General features: G+C 39.1%; 1 long non-coding RNA gene across 1 annotated transcript in view; it reads left to right on the top strand.

The window, feature by feature from the left end:
* Positions 1-11,211, top strand: part of LOC122680511 — a 74,632-nt gene extending 63,421 nt beyond the window's left edge. Inside the window, exons 2-3 of the long non-coding RNA XR_006336706.1 lie at positions 10,299-10,383; positions 11,049-11,211. This is a non-coding gene — a long non-coding RNA (uncharacterized LOC122680511). The remainder of the gene's footprint in view (positions 1-10,298; positions 10,384-11,048) is intronic.
* Positions 11,212-15,864: the final 4,653 nt, after the last annotated feature.

The following is a 15,864-nucleotide window of genomic DNA, read 5'->3' as shown; positions in this document are numbered from 1 at the left end:
TTCTGGAGAGACTTTTCTAAGTCACAGTAAGTTATTAAGATCCTCAGTGTAAATGAGCTAGGGAACAAACATTGCCTTATTAAGCTTGGAGTGATTTAAAATATAAAGATTGAATCCTACAGTCTTGAAAAAATGTTTGTGATTAAGTGGACTGCTTCAGGAGCACAGAGAAAATATAACCAAATCAATAATGCATTTATAAAACTGATATTTACCCAGGAATTTTTGTATTTAATCTCTAAAATGAGAGATTTGAAACAGTCTTATCAGGCTCACGCTTAACTTGGAATTGAAAATTATAAACTATTTCTCATTCTGAAGTCTGAACTTTGTATGTTATATCTTCTTTAGGCATTTATAAAATGCCTATGCAGAGTAGTAAGTTCAGTTCAGTCACTCAGTTGTGTCCAACTCTTTGCGACCCCATGGATTACAGCTCGTGAGGCTTCCCTGTCCATCACCAACTCCTGGAGCTTACTCAAACTCATGTCTATCAAGTCGGTGATGCCATACAACCATCTCATCCTCTGTTGTCCCCTTCTCCTCTTGCCTTATCTTTCCTAGCATCAGGGTCTTTTCTAATGAGTCAATTCTTCACAGCAGGTCGCCAAAGTACTGGAGCTTCAGCTTCAGCATCAGTCCTTCCAATGAATATTCAGGACTGATTTCCTTTAGGATGGACTGGTTGGATCTCCTTGCAGTCCAAGGGACTCTCAGTCTTCTCCAACACAGTTAAAAAGCATCAATTCTTTGGTGCTCGGCTTTCTTTATGGTCCAACTCTCACATCCATACATGACTGCTGGAAAAACCATAGCTTTGACTATATGGACCTTTGTCGGCAAAATAATAAGTTGAGTCTCAGAAATTAAGCATTTTTCTCAATTTAATTGCTTGCATACATAGGGCACTTGACAATAACCTCCACACTATAAAGTAGGCACTAACATTCATTAAGGTCATAAAAGATAATGATAATAAGAACCCTGGGATGAATCCCTTAAGAAAAATCGTTAGGCCATTAGGGAAGTAGATTTGGGGAAATGATTTTAGGAACTGAGTGCTATGTACGTTATTAATGAATTGTATGGTAGTGGTGACAGGATAGTCGCTGAATCGTATCCGACTCTTGTGACCCCATGAACTGTAGCCCACCAGGCTCCTCTGCCCATGGGATTTCCCAGGCAAGAATACTGGAGTGGGCTGCCATTTGCTCCTCCAGGTTATCTTCCTGAGCCAGGGGTCAAACCTGTGTCTCCTGCATTGGCAGGTGAATTCTTTACCACTGAGCCACCAGGCAAGCCCAATGAATTGCATGCTTACCTTCAAAGTATCTATCACTCATGAACTTGTAACCTGTTATCAGAAGCAGTGTTTACTTGGAACATAAATAGCTTTATAAAACATTTTGAAGACCCTGCGAAGATCACAAATGAGTTAAGTTTCTACCTTTTTCTTCCCTGAAAAATGTAAGGCCATTGGAAATTCTAGTTCTTCACTAACAACTGTGTGTTCTCTGCATTTCATCCAGTGAGAATGATTTTATGGAACCACTTTTAAAAGAAGAATTTTCAAGCCTTTGGAGAACTTCCAGATCCTTTGGGTACTTAACAGGAAGGGAGTCAGTGACTGAATTATCTGTGTCAGCGCTTCAGTGCTCTCTCATCCTCATTTTGGAGTCTCAGCTTCTAACACTCTTCCTGTTGCTTCTTCCCTCGTGCTTTATTCTTCCTGACACCTAGAGTTCAGGTGATGAGGACAGATTGAAAGTTTCTTCAGCTCACACCAGGTGAGCAGTGTTTGAAATAGTCTGCAAGGAGACATTATGCATTTCTGAAAATATCAAGACTCTTGGGAGAAGTTTCAGCCTTGGAATAGTAGAGTAGGGAATCATATCATGTTTGGTTTCATGACTAATGACATGCTTAAGATACTTGTGAAAATTCAGGAAATGCTTATTGAATGAAAGACTTATTTTTAAAAATTTATTTATTTTTAATTGGAGGATGATTGCTTTATAATCTTGTGTTTGTTTCTGCCATATATCAACATGGATCAGTCTGAAAAACATATTGAATGAAGTTATTACATGTGGAAAACAGGATGCGGATGTAACTGACTACCTTGATGCCAGATATAAAGTAAAGCAAGTGTTTTTTTTTTGCTGTTAAAGTACCTGAATTTGTCTTCCAGAATTTTATTCAGAGATTAAATCTTTAGACCAGAAATTATAAATGAATGAAAAAAATTTTGCAAACTGAAACAAGGAGCCAGTGTAGGTTGGCTTAAAAAATACACCGAGTGAGTATCAAGTTTGTAACTCTACAAATGACTAATGAAATCACTGCCAAAATAACACAGAACTGAGCCTGGAGAATATCCAGGTAGACTTGATTATATTACATTTCCTTTATATAATTCTCCAAACCCAACTTGGCTTCCTTTCCATTCAGATATTTCCCTCTGGATGGGATTCAGTTGTGCTTTTCTGAGTTGTCATCATATTTGCCTGTTAGAGTCCCTTAAAGGACCAAGGTCTCTTTCTTCAACACTTTCAGGCAAATGAACCTTTTATAAGATAATAGGCTGCTGATAAAGTCTCCTCTACCCCTCTTTCTTTTGTGTTGAATGTACTGAGGTTTTTCACTCTCTCCCTCTAAGTTCTTTTCCTTCCTTCTGAGGCACATAGAAATATGATACAGGCCTATTACCTTCCAGCCAAATGTACTGGAAGAAATTGTTCAAAGCAAAATGTGCATGAAAGGAAGGATCATTATGAGTACTGACATCTACCTCCCATGCTTGGTGAACAAAGAAATGGAATTCATAAGCAAAAGAAAAAAATAAAGTTTTTTGATGTGGCACTTCAGTGGCAGCTTCATTGGTAATTATGGGACATTAAAGGGTTCAGTAATTATCACCATTATTAATAATAATGCCACCTGAACAACCAGTCACTCTAACCCAGTCATCTGGAAGAATCATGGCAGCCTCTTATCTAATTATCACTTCGATAAAACTGCTAAACCTTTTTTTCAATAACTAAAATAAAATTATTTTGTAACTAATGCTATATCTCCATCATTAATGAAACATTACTCTGAATTTGGGATGATAAAATAGTAATGATAACAACAACAACAATAATAGCAGCTCCTGTTTGATGAATGCTTCATGTGTGTCAAGCACAAGGTTAAATGATTTACATGGATTGTCTCATTTGTTTTTCTACTTACAAGCCCTCAAAATAGGTATTATCTCCATTTTACAAGTGAAAATTGAAGCTTAGCAAGTTTAACTTGCCCAAGGCCACTTAGCTAATACGTAGAGGAACAGAAACCTCAGTCTGTATCTGATGGCACAGTCTAGTCTTTTGGCCACATTGCTGTTCTCTGTGTGTGTGTGTGTGTGTGTGTGTGTGTGTACACACGTGGTGGGATTGTCCATATACCCAGCTGTACCACATTGCTATTCTGTGTGTGTATGTGTGTGTGTGCGCGCCCGCACGTGTGTGTACACACGTGGTGGGATTGTCCATATACCCAGCTCAACTGATCGTGAAATACAGTAAACATTTGTTAGCACTGGGACACTTGCCATGGCTGGAACAGGTTTAAATCTAAAAGACACAGCTTTGGTTACTGTGTAATTTCTTATGGGCACCATGTCTTTGCCTTAGAAGATGTCATCAACCACTTGATGATGCCAGCTGGGATAACCAGTTATCACTAATTAGGACCTTTCCTCAGGCATCTCTCTTTGAGAACTTTAGAGATACAGACATATAATTCAGCAATTATGTTATAGAGGTATGAAGAAACTTAACTGTTCCATCTGTATGTTTATGGTTTGTCAGTTTCCGTATGCAGGTGTTTCAGTTTCTAAGAACTATTGTTTTGTTTCACTGATGAAAAATCTGATGTACAGGCAGTTTAAGCAAGTTACCCTAAAGTGTACAGATTATAACTGGCAGAGCTGGGGTTGCAATCAGACCACTATACCACAGAGCACATGACCTATTACGGGGGAATCAGTGGTGAGAAGAACTCTCTAACCCTTAGGAATGTGGAAGAGAAAGATATAAATAGCAGTTCTCTGCTTTAGTCCATAAATACCAGTGAATTAATTTTCCAAGTCATAGCTTCATTGTGCAATAGAAACTTTCAATAGGTTGTGAGGAAACTTTGTTCCTTGTGATAATTTGCTTATTGGTAAAGTCTTGGGGCTTCCCAGATGGCTCAGTGAGTAAAGAATCCACATGCAATGCAGGAGACACAGGTTTCATCCTTGGGTTGGGAAGATCCCCAGGGAATGGCAACCCATTCTAGCATTCTTGCCTGGAGAATCCCATGGACAGAGGAGTCTGGCAAGCTATAGTCCATAGGGTCGAAAAGAGTCAGACACAACTGAAATGACTTAGCATACATGCGGAGTGTTGAACTACTCAAGGTGAGGCTGACAGTAGCGCCTGCTGGATCCCTCCTTTAAGCTTAGCATGGCTTGAAATACTACACCTGCATAATTTGTGTCAAAAAAAAGGACTTTCAAGCCAGAATTTCCCAGATATTTAGCTTAGAGTAGTGGCCAATAAATATTTAGTTTGTGCTGCTATTTTTCCAAATCCGTTCGTCCCTTATGTGAGTGTGGATGGTTTGCATAACCCAGATAAAACAAACCTTGCATGTCTTCAAATGATATCTTTAAATCAAATACTCTCATGAGGTATCTTAGTGTGTTTGGGCTGCTGTAAAAAAAGTACTGTAGACAAGGTGCTTATAAACATGGAAAATTTATTTCTTATGGGTCTGGAGGCTGAGAAGTCCAAGATCAAGGTGTTGACAGATCTGGTGTCTCATGAGAGCCTGCTTCTAGGTTCATGTGTCCTTACTTGGTAGAAGAGGTGAAGGAATCTCTGGACTCTCTTTACCAGGGAGAGAGTCTTTACCAGGACTCTCTTACCAGCTACATCCTCATGACCTCGTGACCTCCCAAAGGCCTTGCCTCCAAATACCATTGCACTGTGAATTTTTTTTCAACATATGAATTTTGAGGGGACACAAACATTCAGTCTACAATGTGAGGTCAAATTATAAATAAGGCAGTGAAGATGAAAAAAAATACAAAAAAACAAAAACCAAGAGCTAAAAGCAAGGGTAGAGATCAAGACGTGTTAGTCTTGATAATTGTGTAAAGACAGAGTTTATTACTTCATTTATTTATTTCCAAACTCAAATTGTCCCACAAAAGATTCGAAGTGGCTTATACAAAATGCATAAACAAGCATGTTAAAAACAACAAGAATTTTTAAATTAAAATATCAAGTAAATATACATTAGGAGATCAAGGCAAAATTATAGGCAGGATTAAGAGTTTGAGGTAATGATGCATCTGAGTCAGTTTTTAAATTGCTATATATGAAAAGGTAAGAGTTTACACTCCTGAATTAACTACATTGGGTATCTCTACCAGCTAATTTGTCTGGGTAGATGCAGGCTTCATTGGGCATTCCAGTATAATTTTTAGTACATGTGTGTGTTACAACATTGCTCTGAAAAGCACAAGCCTACTCATTCACAGAGCAAAAGCTGGACAGACATAAAATCAAGAGATGATGTCACAATCTTAGTTAAAACATCCTTTCAGCCTCATTTTTTTTTTTTTACTTTTGTAGACTGGGAATTTTCCACTGGAAACTGCATTGCGATTGGGAGTGCAGTAGCAACACGGACTTAATTAGCTACTGTGCATTTGCCTGCATTAGACATTGTCAGAAGGATTGGCAGTGGAATGATTCAAGTGGGTGCTTACTGGGAACCACCCACACTCCCCCACCTACCTCACTATGGCCATCAGTTCCACCACCAGGCTGGCGGGACTTGAGGAGCCACCAGTGATCACTAATGGAAAGTACTTTGTGTTCCTGCAGTACAGTCAGCAGACAACTGTTTATTACTGTTGTTGTTATCTTTATCATTATCATTATTTTTGAATGGAGTCAGGAAGGAGGAGGAGATGAGGAGGAGAATGGGGATAGGATGACGATGGTAGATGTCACACAGGAGAACAAAGAGGAGGAAAATAACAGCTCGAGGGAGGAAGCACTGATCGAAGGAGAATAGAAAGGGAAAGAGAAAAACCAAGAATGAGATCGAAACTGATGGGAAAGCAACAGATTTGCTGGGGAGAACCAGAGACACAATCAATTTGACATCTCTATTTGTCCCAGTATGATCCTACTAACTCCTGTGGATGCCAGCTTGTTCGTTTCTGGGATAATGGGGGAGGATAAGCAATGAGAGCTCAGCGGTCACTGCCTCGGTCACTCTTCGGTAACTCCAGCCTCTAGGAACCTGCAGGCAGCTGTGACCACTGTGGGAACAAAGTGCGGGGGAGGAGGAAAATCTCAGTTTATTGGTGACTCATTCTGGCACCGACTTGGCCTTCTGAAAGTAATTTAACTCAACTGGGCTGAACCTCGTCATAATTAATAACAGGATACCTGTTTATAGAGTAGGTCCAGTATTATCAACAAAGCACTGCCTCAGGCAGAGCCTGGCAAGAAGAAACAATAGCATCAGAAAAAGAAAAGGGGAACAAGAGAAGGGAGAGAGGACAGCAATAGCTTCCAACATTCTTTGGGTTGTAGGTGCCTTTCTGGGGGGGAGTGGAATTTGTGGGTTCATATGTATAGTGCAATTGAGATTTTATGGAAATAATACTTCACTGCCTATTAGGTACCAGACAGAGTGCTGAATGCTTTTTCTATGTAACTTGTGTAATCTCTTCAACAGTCCTGGGCAGTAGCTGTTATTATACTTCTTCAACTGAGGCTAGGAAAATAGCTTGCTTGATATAACAGGTTTGAACTCAGGTCTACAGGGCTTGAATCAATGCTTTGAACTTGAAAATAATTGTACAATATACTCAAAGAGACATAGCACATATATATATAAAAGCAAGCAAATTTTCTGCCAGAGTCATTGCCTCTTTTTTTCTAGTGTCTAACTTTGTCTTAAAATCCCAATGTGTCAATCTGCCCTTCAGCCTTAGAAAATACTGAGGGATTCTGGGGTGGGAAGAAAATGGAAGGAAATGAACTTCGAAGTTAGAAATCTGGCCTTGGATTTTATTCTCACAGTTAGGTGTCCTTGTGTGTATGTGTGGGTGTGTACTTAGTCATGTCTGACTCTGTGGACCCATGGACTGTAGCCTGCCAGGCTCCTCTGTCCATGGAAATTTCCAGGCACGAAACTGGAGTGGGTTGCCATTTCCTTCTCCAGGGGATTTTCCTGACCCAGGGATCAAACTTGCATCTATTGCATTGGCAGGTGGATTCTTAACCACTGCACCATTTGGGAAGCCCTAGATGATCTTTGGAATCTGTAAAATAGGATTACTATTAGGTTGTTTTTTCTAAGGATGAGTGAGTTATGGGGACATACCTAGCATGGAGCTTTTCACTTATGGGGCACTAAATTATTGGTTTCCTTTCTTGAAATTTTAGATAGGATTCATTTGTTTCATAATTTCCCAACTATCCTTTGCAGACGGTTAGGAGTTGTGAGAGATGTTAGTAATATTCATCATTAAAACATTTTTAATGGTCGGCTATGTTGGCATTAAGTAAATTATTGTTTTTCCTTTATTCTTACCCCTCCCAATATTCTACCACATAGGGCTCATTGTATTAAGAGACTAAATGTAAAAACTAAAAAATAAAACCATTTAGAAAAAAACATATAAAAATATTTATATGATCTTTTGATAGTGAGGATTTCTTTAAAAAGACAAAATCTCAAAATGTGGAGGAAAGAATTTTAACTGTATTAAACTTCTGTATGACAAAAGACACTATTAAAATATATACCAGCCATAGACTATAAGAAGATATTCAAATGTATTTTATCCACAAAGGATTAGTATCTGAACATATAAGCATTCTTATGTATTAGTAAGAAAAAGGCAAACAGTGTGATAGAAAAATAAGCAACAGGTGTAAATGGACAATTCATAAAAGGATATGTTAAATGGCCAAGAACATAAAGAAAGAATAACTTCACTAATAATTGAGGAAGTGCCAACTAATATAAAAATACTTTATGCTGATGAAATTCACAAAAATTGAAAAGGTTGACAATACATACCTTTTTATTGTTAGTTATTAATATTATTTCTACTATATTTCTGCATTTTACTAGAAGTATAGTAACATACCTCAACAGCATAGTAACATACCTCGACACACAAACACATATAAATGAGATAGATTGCATAAGGATTGGGAAAGAAGACACAAGACTGTTATTATTTATAAAAAGTGGAATATCTACCAAGAAAATCCAACAGAAACTCCAGACAAACTATTAAAACCAATAAGGTAGTTTAGCAAGTTGATAACGTTTAAGATGAAGTTTTTTTTTTTTTTTTAGATTCAATTTTGGGGACTTCCCTGGCAGTCCATTCATTATGACTTCATTATGCAGTGGGCATGGGTTTGATCCCTGATTGGGGAACTAAAATCCCATGTGCCGAGTGGCGTGGCCAAAAAAAAGTTTCAGTTTGTGTAAACTGTATAGTAGTAACTACAAGAGCCTTTAATACTGTCCAGTAAATAATTTTGGTTCTGTCTTAGTACATGTCAGGGTTTTACTTGTTTATCCCTTTAAAGTTAGCTTTGATCAGATGACTGCCTGGGACCAATGAAATGTAATCAGAAGTGATATCTGTCACTTCCAGGTGAGTGAAAGCATTGGGAACTAGTATTGATACATGACTGGCAACTCTTTTTCATTGTTTCTCAGAACATGGCAATCTGCTGGATAATAGCTGTTTTATCAGTTGGGCCTTGGGGTGAGAAAAAATAGAGCAGTGGCCCACCTAATACATGTTAGACATGCAGCATAAACAAGAAATAAACTTTGTTGCTTTTAGTCACTGAGATTTTAGAGTTAAAACTTCTGTGAGTCCATAAGAATGAAATCTGTGAGGGTTGACACAGGAATAGATAAGCCAATGGAATAGAAAGGAAATTTAGAGCCAACTCTATTTATTTGAGGAGTGTGGTAATAAAAATTGGCAGAAACAAGATGGACTATTAAATAAATGATATTATGACAAAAATTGATATAGAAAAAGTTTATATCTGTTCATATATACAAAGTGAATTCCATGAACTAAAAGCCTAACTTTAAAAAGTAAAATAATAAAATATAGAGAAGAAACATGGGAAAATAGTATTTTAGTTATATCAGGTCTAGATTTCTTACATGTGATGTACAAGCACAGACTAATAAGGAAAATATTAATAAATCTAACTACAGAATCACTTCCATAATATACCATGAACAATGTGAAAAAAGAAGATAAAAACTGCCAGAAATTTGTAATGTATATAACCATTAAATTATTAGTATCCAGAATATGTAAAGAGCTTCTGCAAATTAATGATAGAAAGCAAACCAACCCAATAGAAAGATAGGCAAAGGCCATGATGGGCAATTCACAGAAGAAAGTGAATGCAAGTGAAATTTTGAAAAGGTTTCAACATTGTTAGTATTCAATTAAAAGTCATGGCATGCTATATCAAACTTATATAATGAATACAATGTAATAATTCTGGTGACACCTGCTGGAGAGATTATGTATTAACAATGGTGTTATAAATGTGAAAAGAGATGGGGACAGCAGAGGATGAGATATTTGGATAGCATCACCAACTCAAAGGACCTGAATCTGAGTGAACTCCGAGAGGTAGTGGAGGACAGAGGAGCCTGGCATGCTACAGTCCATGGGGTCCCAAAGAGTAAAACCCAACTTAGCAACTGAACAGCAACAAATAAATATGAGGGTACTTGTGTGCTATGACCCAGCAATTATACATTTAGGGAGAAATTCATGTATATAAGCAGACACATTATATAATTATTTTTCAACACTGTGTTATAGAGCCATACAAATAAGCAAGTTTGAACTGCAGGTGCCAGCATAGATCAATGTCAGAAATATAATTTTTAGGGACTTCCTTGATATTCCAGTGGCTGTGACTCCTCACTCCCAATACAAGGGATCTGGGTTCCATCCCTGGTCAGGAAACTAGATCCCACAAGGAGCAACTAAAAAAAAGATTCAATGTGCCACCACTAAGACCTGGCACACCCCAATAAATAAATAGATATTAAAAAAAGAAATGTACTTTAAAGAAAAGAAATATATTTTTTAGAGGGAAACGGTTAAAAGGGTATGTTTAATATGTACGAAAAGTTTTAAAGTACACTAATATTAGTAAATTTTCTTTATGGAGGTAAATGTCTCAAAACTTGTATGGAAAACATACACAACAATTTCAGCAAAGTGATTGAGAAGAAGAAGAGAGGAAAACAAGGGAGGTAGGTCTTTAATTTTAGCTGCAACATTTTATTTTTTCAAAAGGAAAAATTGAAACATATAATGGGAAACATTAACATCTGTTCATATTAGAGGCATGTTAATAGGTCACTGTTACTGTATTTCTACACTTTTCAGGTTTGAAGTATTTCATGATTAAAGTTTAAACTTGAAGTATCCTTGGATAGTATATTTGTATTGTAAAACAATTGTTCTTAAATCTTACAGCTAAGCAAAGGAGGAGGAAATGGCAACCCACTCCAGTATTTTTGCCTCGAGAATCCCATGGACAGAGGAGCCTGGCGGGCTATAGTCCATGGGGTCGCCAAAAGTCGAACACGACTGAGTGACGAATACTTTATAGTTGGTCCTTTGTTTATCATAAATAAGACAGTTTTTCCTCAGGTGTGTGTGTGTGTTTTAATCCATGTTTTAAAACAGGTGGCTTAATTATTTCTGGGATCTTTAGCAATAATTATGTATATTCTTAAACCCCACCCCCTGAGTTTATATGTCAAAGCCTGTTATCTCCATGTAATGGTCAGTTGGAGGTTTGGCCTTTGAGGGAGAATTCAAATTAGAAGAGGTCTTAGGGGTGAGAACCTTGTGATGGGTTAGTGTCCTTATAAGAAGAGAAAGAGATACAAGAGTTCTCTTTGTCATACAGGGGCACAAGAACATGGCCATCTGCAAGCCAAGAAGAGAACCTGACTGTTCTAGCACTCTGATCTCAGCCTTTTAGCCTCCAGAGCTGCAAGAAATAAATTTCTTTTGCTTATGGTAAAAAAAATTGTAAGGTCTACAAGCTTAATTTGAAGATGTTTGCTTGATTGTCACACATTCCTCAGGAAGTAGATGCTGTAATCTCTTTTTATTTTAAAGATTTTTTTTTAAGTCTGTATTAAATTTGTTACAGTATTGCTTCTGTTTTATATTTTGGTTTTTTGGAGGCACATGGGATCTTAGCTCCCTGACCAGGGATCAAACATGCAGCCCCTGTACTGGAAGGTGAAGTGTTAACGGTTGGACCGCCAGGGATGTTCCCCACCAGAATCTTACATGAAGACCATGGGACTGGGACAGATTGCCTCTGGTCTTCTATTGAAAAGCAGCAGGGCTATTCCTTGTACTTGGGATTTCATCCCTTAAATCAAAGCATCCTTTTTGCCTTCAACTGTCATTATTTTTTGTTTTCCTTTCATGCACAATGGGATCCATACTGGGCAAAGGTGACCTAGAAATACAGCTCTTTGGCCGTGGTCTCAGTGATCTCCTTTTTATTGACTATTCTAATTTGCCTTCAATGTATGAGACTGTGAGTGATTTTAAGTCCTAGCATGAAAAGGCAGACTAGAAACATTTCAAAGGAAATTTTTTTGGCAAGCATTATAAATTCTGAGGGAATAAGATATCCTTAAGGTAACAGGTATCTACAGGAAGAAGTGAGAGAGGTAAGAGCGAAATGAACCAGGGAGAGGAGGAGAGCAAGACGATGGAAGGAGAGAAGAGAGAAGAGGAGCAGGATCTAGGATGATAAAGTGCTGCTGACAGTGGCCTCATGGGCTTCTCAGTGGCCCTCAGGCGCCTTCGCGTCTGCTGTCATCCATCCTTTCTGTTCATGCAGGGTTTTCCAGGTGGGAACCTGACATTTAGGAACAAGGTTTGCAACCCAATCTGCTGCGGTCCATGCACTGACTTGCGTGTAATGCTGGCAATTGGCATTGTTGAACGTGGAAGCAGACAAGATATTAAAGGGCAAGGAAAGGAGAAAAACTTGGACACATGGGAGCTGCAAGAGAAGAGTCACTGAAGTGTGTGACATGGAGGTCTTCTCTCTGCCAGGCAGAGTTCATTAAGTGGCCAGTGTCTGCCGCTTCCAGCTCACAAACAGAAAGATGGCAGTGACAGCTCAGTTGTCACTAACAGATCAGACAGCTCTTTGCTGACACTATTCCTCCAATTAAAGAGAGTCTCAGATCCAACATTGGAAGGAATATAATTAACATGTAAGATCAGCAAACTTTCTATGTAAATTGCACTTAAAAATATCAAAGGTGAAGACATTTTAGCTAGGTTCTAAGCTGAAATTTGTATAGAAAAAGGCAGAAACAAGCTCAGTGGGGGTATTTTTCTTTTCTTTTTTTTATTTATTTTTTTCCATGTATTTTTATTCGTTGGAGGCTAATTACTTTACAGTATTGTAGTGGTTTTTGTCATACATTGACATGAATCAGCCATGGATTTACATGTATTCCCCATCCCGATCCCCCCTCCCACCTCCCTCTCCATCCCATCCCTCTGGGTCTTCCCAGTGCACCAGCCCTGAGCACATGTCTCATGCATCCAACCTGGGCTGGTGATCTGTTTCACTCTTGATAGTATATTTGTTTCAATGCTGTTCTCTCTGAACATCCCACCCTCGCCTTCTCCCACAGAGAGTCTAAAAGTACAGAGTCTAAAAGTCTGTTCTGTACATCTGTGTCTCTTTTTCTGTTTTGCATATAGGTTATTGTTACCATCTTTTTAAATTCCATATATATGCGTTAGTATACTGTATTGGTCTTTATCTTTCTGGCTTACTTCACTCTGTATAATGGGCTCCAGTTTCATCCATCTCATTAAAACTGATTCAAATGAATTCTTTTTGATGGCTGAGTAATATTCCATGGTGTATATGTACCACAGCTTCCTTATCCATTCGTCTATTGATGGGCATCTAGGTTGCTTCCATGTCCTGGCTATTATAAACAGTGCTGCGATGAACATTGGGGTGCACGTGTCTCTTTCAGATCTGGTTTCCTTGGTATGTATGCCCAGGAGTGGGATTTCTGGGTCATATGGCAGTTCTATTTCCAGTTTTTTAAGGAATCTCCACACTGTTCTCCATAGCGGCTGTACTAGTCTGCATTTCCACCAACAGTGTAAGAGGGTTCCCTTTTCTCCACACCCTCTCCAGCATTTATTGTTTGTAGACTTTTGGATAGCAGCCATCCTGACTGGCGTGTAATGGTACCTCATTGAGGTTTTGATTTGCATTTCTCTGATAATGAGTGATGTTGAGCATCTTTTCATGTGTTTGTTAGCCATCTGTATGTCTTCTTTGGAGAAATGTCTGTTTAGATCTTTGGCCCATTTTTTGATTGGGTCATTTATTTTTCTGGAATTGAGCTGTAGGAGTTGCTTGTATATTTTTGAGATTAATCCTGTTTCTTCATTTGTTATTATTTTCTCCCATTCTGAAGGCTGTCTTTTCACCTTGCTTATAGTTTCCTTTGTTGTGCAAAAGCTTTTAAGTTTCATTAGGTCCCATTTGTTTATTTTTGCTTTTGTTTCCATTACTCTGGGAGGTGGGTCATAGAGGATCTTGCTGTGATTTATGTCGGAGAGTGTTTTGCCTATGTTTTCCTCTAGGAGTTTTATAGTTTCTGGTCTTACATTTAGATCTTTAATCCATTTTGAGTTTATTTTTGTGTATGGTGTTAGAAAGTGTTCTAGTTTCATTCTTTTACAAGTGGTTGACCAGTTTTCCCAGCACCACTTGTTAAAGAGGTTGTCTTTTTTCCATTGTATATTCTTGCCTCCTTTGTCGAAGATGAGGTGTCCGTAGGTATGTGGATTTAACTCTGGGCTTTCTATTTTAGTGGGGGTATTTTTCATAAACTTGTGTGTATGGATGAAATTTTAAATACAGATAGATGTTTAAATACTGCACTATTGAGGAATGCAGATTGTAAGAAAAGTAAGGAGAAATAAAATAAATATGAATGAAAGAATCTCTGTGGGATTGTTTTGCAAAACACCTATCTTGCTATATGAAAGAGGTGAATTTAATAATTGAACTATTTTTTTATTTGTTAAAATGTATGTATTAAACTCCTCCACTGAGGGTCTGTTCTGTGCTTGGCATTGTTTTAGGTATTCCCTGCTCATGTATGTCCTGCATTCTACTAAACGTAATAAATAAGCAAATTGTATAATACATTAGAAAGCAGTAAGTAATATAAAAATCAAGCCTGGAGGAGGCCAGGGAGCATGCGTGTTTGGGAGAAGGTCTGTGCGGTACAGTTTGTACTAGGTAAGGCCTCATGAGGAGGTGATACTTGAGCAAAGACATATAAGGAGCGGGAAAGGCCGTTTCCCGCTGAGAGAACAGCTAGCACAAAGCCCTCAGGTTGGAGCGTGCCTGCTGCGTTCAAGGAGCAGCATGGAGGCCAGTGATGACTGGTTCAGAGTGAGCAGGATGGCAGGTAGAGGATGATGTCATCAAGGTAACGGGGGTAGAGTGCAGGGAGCCTAGAGGCTGTGTGTGCTACGATGCTTCAGTCGTGTCCGCCTCTACAACCCCGTGGCCCCTGCGTCCATGGGATTCTCCAGGCGAGAATACTGGAGTGGGTTGCCATGCCCTCCTCCAGGGGATCTTCCCGACCCAGGGATTGAACCCGAGGAGTCTCCTACATCTCCTGCATTAGCAGGTAGGTTCTTTACAACTAGTGCCACCTGGGAAGCCCCACCTAGAGGCTGTTGTAAGGCTTTTGTCTTCAGGGGAACTCTGGGGTATTTTGAGCAGAGTGGCATGATCAGACTTTGATTTTAGAAGGCTCACTGCTGAGAACAGACTGGAATGGCCAGTGTGAAAGTACGTAGATTGATCGGCATTCAGTGCAGTGATCCGGGTCGAAGATGGTGGTTGGAGCCGGGACAGCAGTGGATCGTGGAGCCAACATGTTTCTCTGATAGAATGGAGAGAAAGAATGTTGAGTGAAAGAGAAAGACAGAAATCCAGAATGACTCTTGAGGTTTTTGACAAAAGCACCTGCCAGGGTGGGATTACGGTCAGATGAGTTAGGAATCTATAGGTTTAGAGTGAAAGATTAGGAGTTTGATTTTAGACTTGTTTAAATTTGAGATAGCTATTAAATATACAGGACTTCCCTGGTGGCTCAAGGGTAAAGAATCTGCCTGCCAGTGTGGGGGATGCGAGTTTGACTCCTGGATGGGGAAGATCCCCTGGAGGAGGAAATGGTGACCCACTCCAGTATTCTTGCCTGGGAAATCCCATGAATGGAGGAACCTGGCGGGCTACAGTCCATGGGGTCACAAAAGTCAGACATGACTGAGCAACAGTAACAACATTAGATATACAAATAGATGTTGTATGAGTTCAGTTTAGTGGCTCAGTCATGTCCGACTCTTTGTGACCCCATGGACTGCAGCACACCAGGCCTCCCTGTCCATCACCAACTCCTGGAGTCCACTCAAACTCATGTCCATCAAGTTGGTGATGCCATCCAACCATATCATCCTCTGTTGTCCCCTTCTCCCCTGCCTTCAATCTTTCCCAGCATCACGGTCTTTTCAAATGGATCAGCTCTTTGCATCAGGTGGCCAAAGTACTGGAGTTTCAGCTTCAACATCAGTCTTTCCAATGAACACCCAGGACTGATCTCCTTTAGGATGGACTGGTTGGATTCCTTTGCAGTCCA

This window comes from Cervus elaphus, chromosome 22 (genome assembly GCF_910594005.1).
Source record: "Cervus elaphus chromosome 22, mCerEla1.1, whole genome shotgun sequence".
Taxonomy (NCBI): domain Eukaryota; kingdom Metazoa; phylum Chordata; class Mammalia; order Artiodactyla; family Cervidae; genus Cervus; species Cervus elaphus.
This window is presented reverse-complemented; position numbering and strand designations above follow the sequence as displayed.